We start from the raw sequence: 7820 nt of genomic DNA, 5'->3' as shown, positions 1-7820 counted from the left end.
GGATCAAATATTATACTGATGTAAAACAAATTTGTTTTCTCTGTTAAATGACAAAATTTTCCTGAATTATTGATATGCTTCTTAAGAGGTTGTAAAGGTTTTCTTTAACTTCTGAGAAATCTGCCTGGAAGGCAATGATTCTGTGTCTTAGAATGATTCTGTGCTTTATGTTGAATTTTTCATGTCTTTGATTTCTTAAGGGAGCAACGTCTTCTCACTGGTGAAAGAACAAAGCTTCTTTAAAATCATGTTACCATTTATATTTTCTTTTAAAATTTTTATTGTCACTTTAATTTTAAATTGCCTTTACTTTTTTTTCACATGCCACAGAAACAACCAAATTTCCTCATCAATTGCATTGTTTTTGTAATAAACTCATCAGATCTTTCATTTTTGAAAATGATCATTAATAAATTAATCACAGCTATTTTAAGTCTTTTGTCATCTACAGATAGTTTTTTGTTTTATTCTGATCCTTCTCTAAAAGCACCAGCAAATCAGCTACCAGAGTGCTTGACTTTAACAAAGGATGGTCTCAGAACCCCATGGGAAAGGACTGTGCCAAGTGCTCACAGGCACAGGCTTGAGGAACTTTGAAGAAGCTAATGGGTGCTTGAGACAACTAACCCAAGACAGAACAAAACAAGAATTAGGACGTGTGAACTGATGAGGAGTGATTTAGGTTTCGTTTGAAATGTTGCTGATACTTTAATATTCTATTTTCTGAATATAAAGAACTACTTTCTCTTTCCTTTTAAGCTATCTATAACAATTTACATAACTGTGCTTTTAAAAAATAGAAATAAAATTAACTTTTTCTTCCTGTTGATTCCTCTGGAATTCAGAAAATGATATGGAGTTTTCTTATTTTTATGGCAATGTAATTATTTGCATAGGTTCAATAAGAATCTATTATTCTTATTAACAGGACATAATTGGAAACATTGGTTATACAACAAAGCTTATCCTGAATAAGGCTTTATTCAGAATGTCATATTTGAGAATGAATCAGATATGATCAGTAAATTTTAAGGAACTAAGTTTAACTTAATGGAGCCAATGCTCACAAAGCCTACTTGGAAAAACTGGCCTGGTACCTGGCTTGTAGGGTTCCCAGCCATACAGATGAGTAAGGAAGTTCTCTTTCTAGTGGGCCAAGGAAACAGGCCATTTGAGAAGAGAGGAATTCCCCCAAATCTATGGGTACAGCAGATAAAATCTGATGGTGACTTTTTGGCTTGGCTTCCCAGCTGCAAGAGGATTTTAAAGGTCCATTCTGAAATTCCTAAAGAAATCTTTCAGCAAAGCAAACTTTAAAAGGCCTGTGTGTTAAATCACCATCCTTGCTGCATCTGTGTAAATAATCAGGCCAAACCTAATGGGACTAGCTTTATTTCATGATCAAGAATAATCTTTGTTTGAGACTACCTTGATCAAGAGGAAGCTATCTGCACAGAGATTTTGTGTTTCAATGGAAAACTGTAGCACATCCTTGTGGGTTATCAGATTCTGGTACTACTCATCGTCTTTGAGCTAGTTTGAGCCTTTTGTACATTGCAGATAACTGATGGATATGAAAACCAGTTTTGTTACCACCTGTAAATTGTACTAGATGCTGTCATCTTGCACAGTGTCAAACCTTACCAAATTTTCAACTCTTTTGTTTTCCTTCAATATCTACCTACAACCCTCCAAATTAACATTTCCAATTTTTTTCCCTCCCTCTTGCCTTAGTGTCACCAAGAACTAAAATCTAACAGCCTAGATTCTCCCTGGGACTCTAGGTTGCCTGTAGATTTCCACTTCCCCAGCATCTGTGGAAGCACTGCGACCTAAAGCCCCATGACTTGATATATACCACGAAGGTCTTACCACCGCAGACCATGTAGGGGCCAGTTTCTCTCTGAAAAAGGCACCGTCTGGGCCACCAAGGAGGTCTGATAAAAACGCCCAGGTTGTGAATGCCCTTGTTTGAGAGGTAACCAAGACTTGAACAACATTACCAAGAGCACTGACATCTTAACTTCAGTAAATTCACTGAGCAGGTCTGATAAAAACGCCCAGGTTGTGAATGCCCTTGTTTGAGAGGTAACCAAGACTTGAACATCTTAACCTCAGTAAATTCACTGAGCGGAACCACACGACCAGAAGACTTCCATCCACTGACCTCATGGAATCCGCGGGACTGGATACTCCCAGGATACAACTCCTGGCTCTTTACTTTAATATAACTTTATATGAATATTTCTCTTTTTCATTTTCGTCATCCCTCCTATAAAATGCCTGATCAGTGAGACCCTAAAACTGATCCGTGCCACCACCTCTCGATAGATGGTCCCACTGCTTTTGCAGGAACAACACAAACAGGAGTCCTCAGGAGACCATTTCTTAGATTCTGATTTTCCCCATTCAGGAGATTTATGATCACCTCTGAGTTGTTCAGCGAGGACTGATATTTATAAATTTTGAACCAAAGGGTGGAATGACAATGTTGAGTTTGTAAAATTTTTTAATTGTGGTAAAAGACACATACCATTAAATTTATCATCTTAACCATTTTTAAGTGTATAGTTCAACATTAAGTACATTCATGTTGTTGTGCACATTGTTATGCAAAGATGTCAGAAATCTTTTTATCTTGCACATCTGAAACTCTATATCCATTAAGTAAAAACTGCCCACTCTCCCCTACCACCAGCCCCTGGCAGTCACCATTCTACATTCTGTTTCTATGAATTTGACTACTTTAAGTATCTCATATAAGTACTACATAATCATACAATATTTGTCTTTTCATGACTGGTTTATTTCACTTAGCTAATGTCCTCAAGATGCATTCATGCTGTGGTATGTGTCAGAATTTCCTTCCTTTTTAAGGCTGAGTAATATATTTCATTGAATGCGTATACCACATTTTGTTTATTCATTCATCCATGGATGGGTGATGGTGCTGAACTTTGCCTGAGCCCTGTGCTCCTAGAAAACAGCAGTCAAGAAATCCTTCTATACTTTGTGCTTCAAAACAGCTAACTGCAAAGAACCCCCTTCCCCATGTGACCTAGGTAAGACTTGCAAATGCCCCCTCCTTGTTTACCTAGGACAGAACCAGACACAGACCCTTCAAGTTTTGTCTCATAAATGATTAGCTAAATTGTTTGCCTTCACTGAGCAATCTGGACAAAATACCTCCTAATGTGACTTGACCAAACTTTATTTGGGCTTCTCCCCTCCCCAAAAGCCCTGGAACTTTGACCCACCTTCAACCTGAGCCAGCCATCAGATTACAGAACAGTTCTTCATGACCACACATCTGAGGTCTCTTTTGAGACTCTTGAAGATCTGTGGTCAGAGTGTTCTCCCTATTGCAATAGTCCCCTCCTACAACTGCAATAGTCTTTTCGAATAAAGTCTCTGCATACCTTAGTGGATTTGTTTTTGACTGGGGTTAGTGAGAAAGTGCTGAGCGGTGTGCCACTAGATGTGAACCCAGAGGACCACAGGGTCTGGCCAAGTATCTAAGCAAACAACAATCTCTTAGCCCCATTTTACAAGTAAGAGGATGGAGATATAAGAAGGCTAAAAGGACCTGCTGGCTGTCACACCAATGACAGTATTCGGAATCCAGGTGCTATCTCTGATCTCATAGAAAACAGTGCTCTTTCCAGAACGAACAATGCCCAATCCTGGTCAATGTTTGTAGATGGTGAAAAACACTCTTCAGTGTTCTAAGAAAAGGAGAATGTGATTCAAGACTGGAAGAAAATAAATGGAATCTCCAGAGTTTCAGAGAACCTCTTCCAGTCTGTGGAAATGAGAGAAGTCCACCCAAACGAGAACAAGCAAAGGCTATTTATTCAGAACTTGTTCTAGTAAGGGAGTCAGCCACCATCAAAGAGACTCAAGGCAGGCAGGGACTCAAAGGCAGGCAGGGGAGTGGGGAAGCTTTACAGTGGAGAAAAGGGAAGGCTTCAGGCTGTTGGCATGGGGAAGCTGTAGGCGGGTAAACTAGAAGTGGGCATCCTAGGTAATTGCTTAGGGTATGCATTTGGCTTTCTCTGGTTGGTCATAAATTGGAAGCCTATGTAAAAATTAGGGAAGCTGTCAGTTATTAATCAGTTTTGGTTGTTTGGGTTATTATTTGGCTTGCTGAATTAGTTGCTACAGATAGTAGTTTGGCTTCCTGGGTTGACTACTGTTGCTAGCAGGTTGGCTTCAGGGGCTGGTTGCAGCAGGTTCACAATCAGAGTTCTATTTTATGTACAGCCTAGCTGTTGTCCCTTTGTATATTCAGTCTCTCAGGTGTCTACAGGGACCGCGTTTAGAAGTGGCTTTCAGACCAGCTCTGCAGGTGATGCGCACACAGCCCAGGACCAGCGGTGAGAGGCTTTCCACTCGCCATCTGCAGGAGGAAATGTACGGGATGGCCAAGCTTGCTACAGCTGCCCTGCCCATTGCCATCTTTGCTCACCAATGGGTGAGCATCGGGGCCCTGAGCATTGTCTCCAGCTTCCCAGGACGCTCAGACGGAGGCCCTCCCACTTGCCTTCTTTTCTTTGTGTTGGTCATAGGATCTCATGAAAATCCAAAGGACTTTAGTCATCTCCGCACTCACCCTTACATTTAACAGGTGGGCAGACAGAGGCCCAGACATTCTAGTGTCTGGATTCTAGCCTAATTCCTCTGGGACCTCCCTGAGCTAGGCACAGCAGATTTGACTTTCTGAAGAAGCTCAGTCAAGTGTCACAGAGAAGTAAATAGATAAACATGCTTCATAACTTCTGCAGTCCTACCAGAAGCTGTCTTGGTGCTGAGTTTGCAAATACTGTTCCTTCTGTCTAAAAACCCTGTTCCTTTCCCCCGGTCCCCCTGTGAATTCCTTTCTATCCATGAGTTCCCAGATTCAACATCACCTCCTCTAGGAAGGTTTTCCCCACACCCTGGATTCCTTGACCCTTGGAAGTCCTTCCAAAGTGCCCTGTGCTTATGTCTCCTGGACTAGTCATCCTTCTACTCCAGGGGTTTGTTGTTGCTGTTGTTGTTTTACCTCCTTACCCTAAATGACAGTAAGATCCTGAAGACCACCTCTAGATCTTGGTTTGCATCGTCAGTCTCATACCTACCACAAAGCAGCCCCTGAGATATTTGGAGGTGTGCACAGAGCATGAGGCCCGCTCAGGGGGAATGAGGTGGAAGACTGAAGAGGGAGGTCATGCTGGGGCCAAGTCTGGAAGGAGGAGTAGGAATTTGCCAAGGAGTCAGCAGGGAAAGGCATTCCCCACAGAGCTTTTAGCAGAAGAGTATGGGGGGAGGATCTGGGCGGGGTGAGAATGGCATGTGGCTGGCCATTGCTGGAGGATAAAGAACAAGGCGGATAAGACAGTGAGAATGAGCAGGGGTACATCAAATCTTAAATATCCCGCTTCACCACATACTAGCAGTTTATCTCCAAGCGAGCTATCTAATCTCTACGCCTCAGTTTTCTCACCTGTAAAATGGAGATTATAATAGTCATCTTCACGTTGAAGCTGTTGTAAGGATTAAGTGAGTTGACATCTGTAAAACATTAGGAGAGTACAGAGCAAGAATTATGAAAGCGCTTGCTATTTTAATGTAACATCAAAGACTTCATCCTATAGGCAAAATGGGGCTGATACTTGTAATCAGAGGAGAGATATAGTCAGTTTTAGTTTAGAAAGATTTGTGTAGGGGGGATTGGTGGGGTAGGACCTGAGGCCAGAAAAGCATCTGGGAAATCATTTCCTACAGAAATCAAAAGGATTAATACGGACTGAACTGACCTGGGGCAGGGGTGGGGAGGACGGGGCAGGATTAAGCAGCACTACTTAGCAGGTAAAATTGGCAAGATTTAGTGACTGGCTAGAAATGGGTGGGGACAGACTGCAAGAAGCCCAGGACACCGCCCAGATTCCTGGTTTAGGTGATTTGAGTGGATGAGATACAGTAAGACAAGGAGTTTGTGAGCATCTCCTGTGTGCCAGGCACAGAGCTAGACATGATGTCATGAGATGCTGAGGAACAGATCCAGGGCCACCACAAGCGAGTGGCCGAAGGAGACTTGGAACTGCCTCCCAATGCCCAGTTTATGCACTTAGTAACACAACCCACCGCAATCCGAGAAACGGGTTCTTCCCAGATAAGCTTTCTGCCTCTCACATCACATCCCTTAACGCTTTAAGAGGACCCACAAGGAAAAGTCTGGCACCAAAAAATGGGGTTGAGAGGGGCTTTTGAACTGCTAGGGTTTTCCATACCAAAAATAATAAAAGGGATAAGCTTTCTGCCTCTCACATCACATCCCTTAACGCTTTAAGAGGACCCACAAGGAAAAGTCTGGCACCGAAAAATGGGGTTGAGAGGGGCTTTTGAACTGCTAGGGTTTTCCATACCAAAAATAATAAAAGTGTCTTACCTCGAGTCACTTCATATAGGAAAGTTTCTTTCATTCCATTCGTATTAATGTAACACAAGTTATACAAAACTTAAATACTTTGCCTCTACCCCAGTTTTGTTGGAGGCAGATCTCTAAATTTTCTTTTTATTTTTCTTAAACAAAAAATGCTTTATTAATACAACACACACAAACTATAAAGCACTAAGAAACTTAAATATCTATGTTATAGCTAACAGTTGGCAGTTCAACGTGCAGGCTTGACAATACTTGAAGGAGAGTGCAACAGATTAGGCTCCCCTGGCAGAGAAGGCATTGTCACAGACGAAGTGGGTCCCTGAGGTAACAGCTTTTCAAGTTCTCTCTCCTCATCAGGGATCATGAGAGGCACTCCAGTCAAGGGGAAGTGTGCAATCTGGTGCTCTTTGGGCAGGTCAAAACTCTCAAAATCTAGAGGATCAAAAGGAAAGCCTTTTTCTGTTTCTGGATAGGTGTCATCCAAGGCAGGAACAGAACTGTTTGCTTTAACAGTCTTCTCAATCATCTTTATGGTAGAGATGGTTGGCTGTTTTTGTTTGAGGGGTCCACTAGTCTTTACTGACTTTTCTGCAGCTCTGTTGACAGATCCCAAAGCCTTTCTGGTAGCTTTTGTAAGGCTGGTGGAGCATAGACCATTTGCCAACAGGGGGTGTTGAAACCTGAGATTGCCCATCTAAGGCTTTGACTGTGTATCTGATTGCAGCCTTGTACACATACTTACAAGGCCCAGACCTCAGCTTCAGCCCATCCTTAGGAGCCACATGGGTGCCTGGTTCTCCATTTTCCTTATCAACAAAGATCAGAGTAGCCATTCTGGATTACTCCAAGACTCCGCAGCCTTTAACTTCTGTTCTTAAATTTCAAAAGGGTTGTAGTTAAAAACTGCCATTGAATATCAGCAATGAAAAAAAATCCATAGAATTATGAATTAAGCTGTTTTTCAAGTATTTTCTCCCCTATTTCATTTCAAGAAGTAGGTTTTGGTTTTTGTTATTAAGCAGAACCTGGCTTGATAAAGGGGTGTTGAATGAAGTAGTCAGTACACCTTGCAAGGAAATGAAGTGATCCTCAAACAATAAAATTCAAGAGCCCACACTGTCTTCTGATGAGCCCACCACCCCTCCAAGTGTCCTCAGAGCAGTAGGAGGAAGCATTTGTCAAACTCTGGGATCCATACATCATCCCTTGACAATAACGTTGGAGTTGGTGAGAATCTTGTTCATGTTTTTCCTCAGCAGAATGCACAGCATCCCATGTGAGTAAAGCTTTGTTTGAGGAAGGGAAACTGGCTTTTTGTAGGATGATTTATACAAAGCGAAGCCAACTGGCAATATGCAACTAAAGGACTACTCTTCAGCAATAATATTTACCA

The 7820-nt window shown here is 41.9% G+C and overlaps 1 pseudogene; it reads right to left on the bottom strand.

Annotated features, from left to right (window-relative positions):
- Positions 1 to 6622: 6622 nt before the first annotated feature.
- LOC103606498 lies at positions 6623 to 7260 on the bottom strand (annotated as a pseudogene).
- Positions 7261 to 7820: the final 560 nt, after the last annotated feature.

This window comes from Galeopterus variegatus, unplaced genomic scaffold (genome assembly GCF_000696425.1).
Source record: "Galeopterus variegatus unplaced genomic scaffold, G_variegatus-3.0.2 Scaffold6621, whole genome shotgun sequence".
NCBI lineage: Eukaryota > Metazoa > Chordata > Mammalia > Dermoptera > Cynocephalidae > Galeopterus > Galeopterus variegatus.
The sequence above is the reverse complement of the archived record's forward strand: the minus strand, read 5'-3'. Positions and strand labels throughout refer to the sequence as shown.